The 12,235-nt window shown below is 42.6% G+C and overlaps 1 protein-coding gene across 1 annotated transcript in view; it reads left to right on the plus strand.

The window, feature by feature from the left end:
- The first annotated feature begins 253 nt into the window (after window positions 1-253).
- Window positions 254-12,235, plus strand: part of LOC139562749 (carbohydrate sulfotransferase 8-like) — a 220,406-nt gene continuing 208,424 nt past the window's right edge. The window contains exon 1 of the mRNA XM_071380734.1: window positions 254-952. The gene's annotated coding sequence lies outside the window, so the exon portion shown is untranslated. The remainder of the gene's footprint in view (window positions 953-12,235) is intronic.

The raw sequence follows: 12,235 nt of genomic DNA on the forward strand, positions 1-12,235 counted from the left end.
CTGATTTCCCTTCTACAATTATGTAGATTGTCAAATTATCTTGGGAATGGAAATATGTCACTTGGGTTTTTTACTCTAATTAAGTATACGTTGTTATTTTAAAAACCCTCACAGTGCGTGGTCGTAAACATGTAGTGCAAACACCATATCAACATTTTTTTTTTTTTTACTTTCTAACTATTCTGTCTTTATTGCACGACAAGCAGACGCACCTGTCTCTGTCGCGTGGTAGCCGGCTTTATTTCACTTATTTCACAGCACGGGCGGACACCTTGATCTCAGACAGTTACAGTATAGCCGCTTCGCGCTAGGCTAGACAGATAAAAATGTATTATAAACGGTGATTCCCTGGCATTTGCGGCATCGACTCGTGTTCAGGTAAGCAGGAAACAACCGCTCCCAGTTACTGAGCTAATACTATAATAAGGGCGCGCACTGGTTCGGTGACTATGCTACTGTCGTCATGTTCATATTTTGTCTCACTTCAAATCCAAAATATGAAATGTAGTTTATTCATCAGTTTTTCAACGGATCACCAGACATTACTGTTATTGTAGCAGTTGCCTGGAAGAAAGAAGAGGTACATCTCCTTGGAGACTTCCCGGGATGCAAAACTCAAGCGCAAGACACAAGAGTGGAGTGCAATACTGCTGCTGTCTGATTGGCGAACCGTCCATCGCTTCATCTTTTCACATTAGTTCTACCCGACCAAGCTCTAACCAGGTCTATTGCAACCAGGACTCGACCACGAGACATAGAGACAGTAGGCTAACATTTGTCTCGGGTTTGTTTAGTCGGAAAAGCCTATTATTTAAGAAATAGGCGGACGCCCTTTCGGTGGTGCTGAAGATAGGAGGACTTGGCTGATCTACGAGTGAGGAGAATCAGTACACGAACCCACACTTTTCTGCCCTGTCTTGTCAGCTTTATGATATCAGGTGCTTTCGCTAAGGTAAGTTTATTCCCATACGTATCTAGATAATATTTTTGTCATGTGAGTTACGTCATAAAACATAACTAGGCCAACTGTCTTCAATCCTATAGTCTGGGTTGACATCTCACCTGTATTCAGTCAGTCAAGTTTTTGTGTTCTTGTTCATGTTGAAAATGTTACAGAACCTCGTTACACATCATATTGATAGGCCACATTGATACATGTAGCGTATTTAGTTATTATTGAAATATAACAACTTCATTAGCACATATTTGCTTGATTTGTTTATTGTCTCACTGTCTCATACCGTTTCCACTAGATACCACAGCCATAAAGTCAAAATTGGCAATATCATAAAAATTTATGAAAACCAAAATGTGCTTTTTGCTCTTAATTTAAGGTTAATGTTAGGCATAAGGTTAGCAGTGTGGTGAAGGTTGGGGTTAGGTTTAAAATCAGATTTTAAGAAGATACAGTGCAGAAATAGGGGGGGTTAGGACTTGTGGCTATGTTAACTAGTGATGACCGTCTCTACAGGTGACAATTGGGCAACTGTGTATATATATATATATATATATATATATATATATATATATATATATATATATATATATATATATATATATATATATTGTTAATACAATTGTTTTTGTGCCTCTACAGTAGACCTATCTCCTAGCCTACTTTTGTGCGAGAAACGTTTTCCTACACATTTCTGTGGTGTTGCCTTTGCTCATAGGAATCAAACAGTGGATTGCAATGACCTATAGGTTTCATCAGCACATTTTAGAGGTGACATAATACCAATAGCCTAGTTACAGTGGATAGATGGGTTTGTTAAAGAAATGATCATGCTCTCTCCTCTGGTATCCATCATATAGCACCATATATTGATATTGTACCGTGCCATTATTGGCATTAGTCAAGCAGATAGTATTCTTCTGCTCCTCTTTGCCCCGGTTCTCCTATCCCAAAGTTTGAACATAATGAATGCTGCCACTGTCTTTCCCTCATTTGGAGTCATGCCTAGTTGCTCCTTGCAGACTGCCATATCAAGCATGCATTATTCAATTTAAGTGGTCAGTGAATGAACTCAAATTGTGTTCATCCTAATTATACACTGAGTACATGGGGAAAGTATCCCATTATTCATACTGTGATTCAAGAATGCTCTGTCATTTTTCAAGTCTCAGGTTAGAGCGGACTAGGTAGACTGACTGCAAATATTTTCTGTGATGAATGACAGAGCATTCATATTTGGTTTGGAATATTATTTTCACCTTGTTTTGTGAGTTGGGAAATGGCATATATTACATTGATGTCTGTGTTTAACTCCACTTTCAAATGAACCATGATTCTGTTCAATTTCTCATTATTACAAGATGCACTGAGGCAGACAGAAATCTGAGAATAAATACACTCCCCACCATTTTAAACATAACTAAAAACTGTCATTAATAACAAACATGAGCCAGTCTCCAACAGCACCTGCTGCATGCATGGTAAAGGCAAGAATGTGAGTGACAGCAAGGTGTGGTTATGGGCCTGCGTTACAGGATCCAAGGGACAATAGAGTTGAGAGGATCAGCTTTATATTGTGGATTTGTGTAGGTTAAAGTGCCTGTGTGGATAACAGACGTGGATGACTTATAGAACGTTTTGTGTAGGCTTCATTTACTATTGCAGTTTGTATCTGACCTACAGTATATGTGGCTCAGAGATGCCCTATGGAGCTGGCCCAGAGGGTGTGTCGGATTATAAAGGTGATGGTCGCAAGGATCAGGTGTCAGTATCAACTGCAGTGCAAACTGCAAACCCTTAAATAGGCCTACATCACTTTATACTTTATGACAAAGAGTGAGTGAGTTCAGCATACCGGGTACCATTTGTTCTCCCCTCCTTGCTTCCAAAAACATGTTACGTTTTGTGCCAAAAAAAGAAGCTCTTGGTAATTGATGACGAAGGTCAGTGATCCGTTCTTTGGCCAGTTTATGTTTTTCTCCTACAAATCTATGACTTTACTGCTAGGTGCTCTGCTGAACACAATAGAAACTTCTTGGGGAATAGAACACACACGATTGCTGTGTTTACTAGCTCTGAAAAAGTGACCCAGTCTATAAGCATGGGTATGACACATTGTGGAAGATGTAATTTTAAATTATTATAATGATCTGTTAGACTACTCCAGCTCTTACTGATCCCTGATAGATGCAGTGTATTCAATGGCTTTTTGAGGACCTCAGCTTTCTGCCGTCATTGGGGTCCTATTGGGCATCAAGATTTAGGCCTCTGTGAAGCCACTTTGTACATTTGCTGATTATAGAGACATTATGTGGTATATTTGTGCAGTATTGTGTAATTCGTTTTTTTGTAACAGGAAATTAGTATGTCAATCATGTTAAAATGGCCCCCATCCCCTTTTCAATTGGTGCCAGAGAATGCAGGTGCTGTCCAACTAGAGAATAAGGCCCCCTTTGAGGTGGTGTCCATGTGACTGAATGCAATGGCTTCTGTCAGCGGCCAGGGTCATTGGACACAGCAGAGCTTTGACATGTACAAAATGTGCTTGAAGATGCTGTGCTCATACTGAGGCTGGCAGAGGTCCAGTGAAGCTGGGACATAGCACAGATGGCTCTGCAGTGACCAACGGCTCCTCGGAACGGAGGGAAGAGCGCAGTCCAAGCCCAGCTGGAAGCTAGGGATGCCTTACTGCGGGTGTGAGTGAGTGAGTGTACTTGTGAGCACGGCCAGCGTTATGGGCTGGCCCCCTACCATATCTCCTTGCCCATCCAAATAAAATATTTATTGATTTATTTGACCGAGACACACTGACAGAAAGATGCATCAATCTCAGATAAAGCATCTGAGTGAGCGAAACAGAGCCCCCCTGTCTCAATATGTGTAGAACATGTACAGTATCTGATCCTGTCTGGACCAAAAGAGTATGGAATGTCATACCATTTCTGTCCAGACAGCATCAGATATATGGGCTGAGTATAGTAAGACAGAGGGGCGCTGTTTTGCTCACTCAGATGCTTTCTTCGGTCAGAGAGTTTCAGCAGAGAGGCGAAGCGAGAGGGCTCACACTCTCCAAAATCTGTCCAGAATAGGCTTAATGCATTTCTATGGGCATAATATGCAGACCTAAGCTTGTCGCCTGCCTTCCTGCCTTTGGGACAATGACTCCCGTTGTTAGGGCATGAGAGATGAGAGATGAGCATCTCGTCATTATATACGATAATGACATTTCTCCTTCTCCCAAATCCAGTCAGCTGATGTTCTGAAAGAGCTGCAAAATTTGGACCCCTACAAATCAGCCGGGCTAGACAATCTGGACCCTTTCTTTCTAAAATTATCTGCCGAAATTGTTGCAACCCCTATTACTAGCCTGTTCAACCTCTCTTTCGTGTCGTCTGAGATTCGCAACAGACCTATATCTATCCTACCCTGCCTTTCTAAGGTCTTCGAAAGCCAAGTCAACAAACAGATTACCGACCATTTCGAATCTCACCGCACCTCCTCCGCTATGCAATCTGGTTTCAGAGCTGGTCATGGGTGCACTTCAGGCACGCTCAAGGTCCTAAACGATATCTTAACCGCCATCGATAAGAAACAATACTGTGCAGCCGTATTCATTGACCTGGCCAAGGCTTTCGACTCTGTCAATCATCACATCCTCATCGGCAGACTTAATAGCCTTGGTTTTTCAAATGATTGCCTCGCCTGGTTCACCAACTACTTCTCTGATAGAGTTCAGTGTGTCAAATCGAAGGGCCTGTTGTCCGGGCCTCTGGCAGTCTCTATGGGGGTGCCACAGGGTTCAATTCTTGGGCCGACTCTCTTCTCTGTATACATCAATGATGTTGCTCTTGCTGCTGGTGATTCTCTGATCCACCTCTACGCAGACGACACCATTCTGTATACTTCTGGCCTTTCTTTGGACACTGTGTTAACAACCCTCCAGACGAGCTTCAATGCCATACAACTCTCCTTCCGTGGCCTCCTACTGCTCTTAAATACAAGTAAAACTAAATGCACGCTCTTCAACCGATCGCTGCCTGCACCTGCCTGCACGTCCAGCATCACTACTCTGGACGGTTCTGACTTAGAATATGTGGACAACTACAAATACCTAGGTGTCTGGTTAGACTGTAAACTCTCCTTCCAGACTCACATCAAACATCTCCAATCCAAAGTTAAATATAGAATTGGCTTCCTATTTCACAACAAAGCATCCTTCACTCATGCTGCCAAACATACCCTCGTAAAACTGACCATCCTACCGATTCTCGACTTCGGCGATGTCATTTACAAAATAGCTTCCAATACCCTACTCATTAAATTGGATGCAGTCTATCACAGTGCCATCCGTTTTGTCACCAAAGCTCCATATACTACCCACCACTGCGACCTGTACGCTCTCGTTGGCTGGCCCTCGCTTCATACTCGTCGCCAAACCCACTGGCTCCAGGTCATCTACAAGACCCTGCTAGGTAAAGTCCCTCCTTATCTCAGCTCGCTGGTTACCATAGCAGCACCCACCTGTAGCACGCGCTCCAGCAGGTATATCTCTCTGGTCACCCCCAAAGCCAATTCCTCCTTTGGCCGCCTTTCCTTCCAGTTCTCTGCTGCCAATGACTGGAATGAACTACAAAAATCTCTGAAACTGGAAACACTTATCTCCCTCACTAGCTTTAAGCACCAGCTGTCAGAGCAGCTTACAGATTACTGCACCTGTACATAGCCCATCTATAATTTAGCCCAAACAACTACCTCTTCCTCTACTGTATTTATTTATTTTTGCTCCATTATTTATATTTTTCTACTTTGCACATTATTCCACTGCAAATCTACCATTCCAGTGTTTTACTTGCTATATTGTATTTACTTCGCCACCATGGCCTTTTTTTGCCTTTACCTCCCTTCTCACCTCATTTGCTCACATTGTATATAGACTTATTTTTCTACAATATTATTGACTGTATGTTTGTTTTACTCCATGTGTAACTCTGTGTTGTTGTATGTGTCGAACTGCTTTGCTTTATCTTGGCCAGGTCGCAATTGTAAATGAGAACTTGTTCTCAACTTGCCATCCTGGTTAAATAAAGGTGAAATAAAATGTAAAAAATATACAGGTCTCTGGTTTCAGCCTCATGTGACCTCCCGGGTGGCGCAGTGGTCTAGGGCACTGCATCGCAGTCCTAGCTGCGCCACCAGAGTCTCTGGGTTCGCGCCCAGGCTCTTTCGCAGCCGGCCGCAACCGGGAGGTCCGTGGGGCGACGCACAATTGGCATAGCGTCGTCCGGGTTAGGGAGGGTTTGGCTGGTAGGGATATCCTTGTCTCAGTATGTAAAAAATATAAATAATAAAATGTATGCACTCTACTGTAAGTCGCTCTGGATAAGAGCGTCTGCTAAATGACTAAAAATGTAAATGTAAAAATGTGAATTGAAAAGGCAAGTTGGCGGGTCCACATTGTACTGTTAGGATACTGGCTTCCCTTAAAGTAAATTGATGTTTTGTCAAAATTATATAATTACTCCTGTCTAAATAAAAACATTTAAAATACTTCACCAGATAGCATGACTTAGCATGACTTAGCCACAGAGGATCATTAGCTTCTTTAAAAACATAGTTGTGTAGGCCTATGCCTATTTGGGAAGCCCACAATTTGGGCAGCGCGTGTTGCAATAATGTCTACCTGATTGAGTTGCGGCTGTCAGTGAAAAACATCTAAAATATGCGTGAAGATAATGTGTCTTGAGTATAATTTAATATGTGTGCAGCGAAGATTTGTCGTGTCTATCTTCAGAATGCACACACTCAGCTCTCCAGAATGCACTCAGCTGTCTCTCATCAATTCTTGCGCATTCATTGTTTCATTCTGTGAATTGTTTGCCCTTTAATTGCTTATTTTTTTAATCAATTCCCCATTACATCTGTCACCAGTAGGCCTAGTAAATGTACCGTTAATTTGGTTACATTAATTTCTGTTAATGCATGTATTAATTACAGTCATTTACCGTTCTCATTCTCGGAATGGAAACGTTGTTTGCAGAGTTCACAACCTGCTACACTTGTGATAAACACGTTTTGGTTTATTTCATAACCATTACAAGTTTGTCAATCTTTTCATTGTCTTTTGTTTGAAGTGCTCCATGAGCAATGAGCATGAGTCTGGTTTCTCAGGAGCGCCTGAGCACGCATAGAAATAGGCCTACCTAACCTGCTGCGTGTAAATATATGAAAGTGCCCATTATGCAATGTCTGATTGTCTTAACTCACCACTTCCACCAGTAATACGCTGAGCTTCTCAGTGATTGTTTTCACCTCACACATTGTCAAAGAAGTCTGTTTTTTATTAACATCCATTGCGAATGATAGTTCCTCAGTATTTAAAAAATCTTTCCAACACTCGATAATCACCAAGCCTCAGAGTGAAAGAGCAAAATATCATGATCTGATGATCCCATATATCCAGTGGAAATGTAATAAAAAACAGCTGTTTGTCTCGAGCTCACTGGTGCAGGAAACTCTGAGGGTCCGGAATAGGCTAGTTGACACAATGTTGCAAGTTAGCTAGCAACAGCTTCTGGCCGGACCCAGTTGATGATTTGATACAATGTTGCACTTCACTAACGATAGCTCAAGTCAAGACAGATAGAAAAGGAGGCAGACAGGCGGAGTAGAGAGATTAATGTGATTAAAAGAACCAGAATTTTCATCAGGAGATTTTCTACTGTTTTTATTTGTCGGCTTTAGGCTTATGTATTTTACTTAGTTGACGATGGAAGTTATAGGCCTATGGGCTATCTCTGAGTTCTATGCACTCATTTCTCTAGCCGCCAATGTGCCACAGCATATCAATGTGTCCATATGGCAGAGGCTGATGCTCTCGCCTTAGTTACATTATTACTCTTAGAATTTTAGAATGATGATTAACCATGTGAAAATGATTTTGAAAAACTGAAACGTTATTATTGAAGTGAAACTGTTTCTTGAAAATGCGCATATAAAAAGGATCATAACTGTCACGAAGATGGATAGAAATAGTAGGATAAATTGCAAGCATCCTCAAACTTGAAACTCAAGAGCTGCCTATGGGCTTTACTATAACACCCATAAAAAAAATGGTGAACGCACAAGCGCGTGCACACACAGGAGGTCCCGTGAAAAAACGTGCCCGTCTATGGATATCCAAGGCCCATCCACCCTGCTTGTGTGTGTTATAGAAAGAGAGAGTGTGTGCGTGTGTGGGCATGTGTGTGTGTTTGTCAGAGCAATTACTCATCACACCTGTTAGTCCCTTACGGAAAAAACATATGAATTTCACATGTGAACAAGTGAAGTGTTCCACTTTTTTCCCCCATGTGATCACATGTGATCTTATGTGAAGTTAATGTGATAACATGTGACATCATGTAAAGCAACATGTCATTACATGAAACTACATGTGTTACCATGTGATCACATGTGAAGTTTTCCAAAAACATATGTTTTCACATGATTTCACATATATTTTTATAATATACAGTGGGGAGAACAAGTATTTGATACACTGCTGATTTTGCAGGTTTTCCTACTTACAAAGCATGTAGAGGTCTGTAATTTTTACCAAAGGTACACTTCAACTGTGAGAGACAGAATCTAAAACAAAAATCCAGAAAATCACATTGTATGATTTTTAAGTAATTAATTTGCATTTTATTGCATGACATAAGTATTTGATACATCAGAAAAGCAGAACTTAATATTTGGTACAGAAACCTTTGTTTGCAATTACAGAGATCGTACGTTAACTGTAGTTCTTGACTAGGTTTGCACACACTGCAGCAGGGATTTTGGCCCACTCCTCCCTACAGATCTTCTCCAGATCCTTCAGGTTTCGGGGCTGTCGCTGGGCAATACGGACTTTCAGCTCCCTCCAAAGATTTTCTATTGGGTTCAGGTCTGGAGACTGGCTAGGCCACTCCAGGACCTTGAGATGCTTCTTACGGAGCCACTCCTTAGTTGCCATGGCTGTGTGCTTCGTGTCGTTGTCATGCTGGAAGACCCAGCCACGACCCATCTTCAATGCTCTTACTGAGGGAAGGAGGTTGTTGGCCAAGATCTCGCGATACATGGCCCCATCCATCCTCCCCTCAATACGGTGCAGTCGTCCTGTCCCCTTTGCAGAAAAGCATCCCCAAAGAATGATGTTTCCACCTCCATGCTTCACGGTTGGGATGGTGTTCTTGGGGTTGTACTCATACTTCTTCTTCCTCCAAACACGGCGAGTGGAGTTAGACCAAAAAGCTCTATTTTTGTCTCATCAGACCACATGACCTTCTCCCATTCCTCCTCTGGATCATCCAGATGGTCATTGGCAAACTTCAGACAGGCCTGGACATGCACTGGCTTAAGCAGGGGGACCTTGCGTGCGCTGCAGGATTTTAATCCATGACGGCGTAGTGTGTTACTAATGGTTTTCTTTGAGACTGTGGTCCCAGCTCTCTTCAGGTCATTGACCAGGTCCTGCCGTGTAGTTCTGGGCTTATCCCTCACCTTCCTCATGATCATTGATGCCCCACGAGGTGAAATCTTGCATGGAGCCCCAGACCGAGGGTGATTGACCGTCATCTTGAACTTCTTCCATTTTCTAATAATTGCGCCAACAGTTGTTTCCTTCTCACCAAGCTGCTTGCCTATTGTCCTGTAGCCCATCCCAGCCTTGTGCAGGTCTACAATTTTATCCCTGATGTCCTTACACAGCTCTCTGGTCTTGGCCATTGTGGAGAGGTTGGAATCTGTTTGATTGTGTGTGGACAGGTGTCTTTTATACAGGTAACGAGTTCAAACAGGTGCAGTTAATACAGGTAATGAGTGGAGAACAGGAGGGCTTCTTAAAGAAAAACTAACAGGTCTGTGAGAGCCGGAATTCTTACTGGTTGGTAGGTGATCAAATACTTATGTCATGCAATAAAATGCAAATTAATTATTTAAAAATCATACAATGTGATTTTCTGGATTTTTGTTTTAGATTCCGTCTCTCACAGTTGAAGTGTACCTATGATAAAAATTACAGACCTCTACATGCTTTGTAAGTAGGAAAACCTGCAAAATCGGCAGTGTATCAAATACTTGTTCTCCCCACTGTATGTGAAATCATGACATTTTTCTGTAATTCACTTACTTTACCTTTTGTTTTCCAAGCTGAATCTGCAGTTTTTGTTACTATAGGATTTAGAATAATATACAGTAGATCCTTATAGATTATCAGTTACTACCATGGGGATGTATTGAACCCATGGTACTGTGTAGCTAGGTGACCCTGGACTGGGGGAGGGGGGTTTGGATCACTCTTGAGTCTGATTAAGGACAGTGATTCAGTGCGTAGGCAGTGGCTTGTGCGACATTACAAGATCTCTCTCTTTTTAAAGAAGAACCACCTGAGATCCCAAGGCGGAGCAGGAGCGCATGACGACAAACACACACAGTGGCTTCAAAGAGCTAACCTTCCTTCGCCGTTTCCAGTTGGCAGGCCGCTAGAGAGCAGAGCGGGAGAGAGAGAGAAAAGAAGCCTGCTCTTGTCATTCCGACACATCTGTTCCGTGAAGGAATAAGAGCATGATCTGCACTCTGATTACAATGAATTATTCCTCACCCGGCTATAAATATGTGCTCCCTTGAACACTGAGCCTCTTTCAATGCCAGGAATCTTCGCACTCCAGACAGCGCAGCATCACCAGGCAACACCCATGGCCTTGTCAACTGGTTTGGAGCTGGAAAATCAGAGACACCAGTTGAGTTTACTGGGTAGTTCCTGCAGTCGAATGACCAAAGCGCCCTCTAGTGGCCTCATGGGTGGAATGTTATTCATATTTTTCATCATTTCATAATTAATAAACATTATTATAATTTTTAAGCCAGAAATCTGATGTTTCTATGACAAATGGTTTTGTTATATTTCAGTCTTCTGTGATGTATATAAAGTGTAATATTGGGATGCAAAAGCCCTTGTCAAAAGAAGTGCACTATAAAGGGAATAGAGTGCCATTTGATGGCAGCCTGAGCCTCAAACAGGAAGTGGATGAATGTGATATTGGTCCATCACCTCTAATGGGAACAAAAGGTCATCCCTTAATTATTCATTTGGGATGTCAAACAATCCTCAGCCGCTGTTATTTAGAGGAGGAGATCCATTGAATAATGCAGAGGGAGGATTCTCTTTCCTCCTCCAAAACCAGAGGCACCCACACTCGTTGGTTTGGATGTTTTATAGTAGAGCCTTATCTTTATGCTAGAGCCCCCTGTCATTTTAGACCGACCCAACCTTCACTGTCACTTCTGGTGAAACTTGGGATGGCTTAGAAGGTGACATCTGACTCATGTTGTTTTTCTACATATTCTAGTGCCTGTTTACAGAGTGCTCCATGCAGGGAGAGAACGATAATGCATTAAAACAGCTGAATCATTATGGTTGTCTTCCCACTCCCCCTATCTGCTGTGGTAGACTACCCTTGTCAATTGCTTTTAAGCAGCTTTCTTAAGATGTAAGGGGTGTTTATTGCAGCTCAAGGAGCAAAAGGAGATATTAATGCTATTAAAGTGAAGAATGGTGTAATGTGAGTCGCTACCGTGGGAAGAATAGCTGGGAGGAAGGAGAGAGGATTCAGACGAGTGTGGGGGAGAGTCTGCAAATGTGCTCTTTGTTGGGCATGAGAGAGAGAGAGAGAAGAGAAGCAGAGAGAGAGCAACAGGGAGAGAGAGGGGGGTGGTGGTGGAGAGAGAGGCAGATAGAGAGCGAAAAAGAGAGGCACAGAGAAATGAGAAAGAGAGCAAAAGAGAGAGAGAGAAAGAAAGAGAGAATGACAGAGGGAGATGGAGAGAGAGAGAGAGAGAGACCACCTCCAGACTGTTCTCTGAACATGCAGAGATGCACATGTAGAGATACGTGACTTTGTCACGGATCCCCCCGGTACTGCTGCTCATTCTGTTCACCAGCTCTGGAGGTCGACGTCACCGGCCTTCTAGGCTGCACTGAACTGTGTCATTACGCACACCTGGTTCCAATTCCTCACTGATTGTGTTTGTATAAATGTGCCCTTTGTTTCCCCATTGGGCTGTCGACTATTGTTCCCATGTCCGTTGGTCTTGTGAGTACCTATGCGTTGTCTCAGCCTGTGCTGCGTGTTTTGTGCATTTGTCACGCCCTGATCTGTTTCACCTGTTTCTGTGATTGTCTCCACCCTCTCCAGGTGTCGCTTATTTTTCCCAGTGTATTTTTCCCTGTGTTTCCTGTCTCTCTGTGCCAGTTCGTCT

Source organism: Salvelinus alpinus, chromosome 33 (genome assembly GCF_045679555.1).
Source record: "Salvelinus alpinus chromosome 33, SLU_Salpinus.1, whole genome shotgun sequence".
Lineage (NCBI taxonomy): Eukaryota > Metazoa > Chordata > Actinopteri > Salmoniformes > Salmonidae > Salvelinus > Salvelinus alpinus.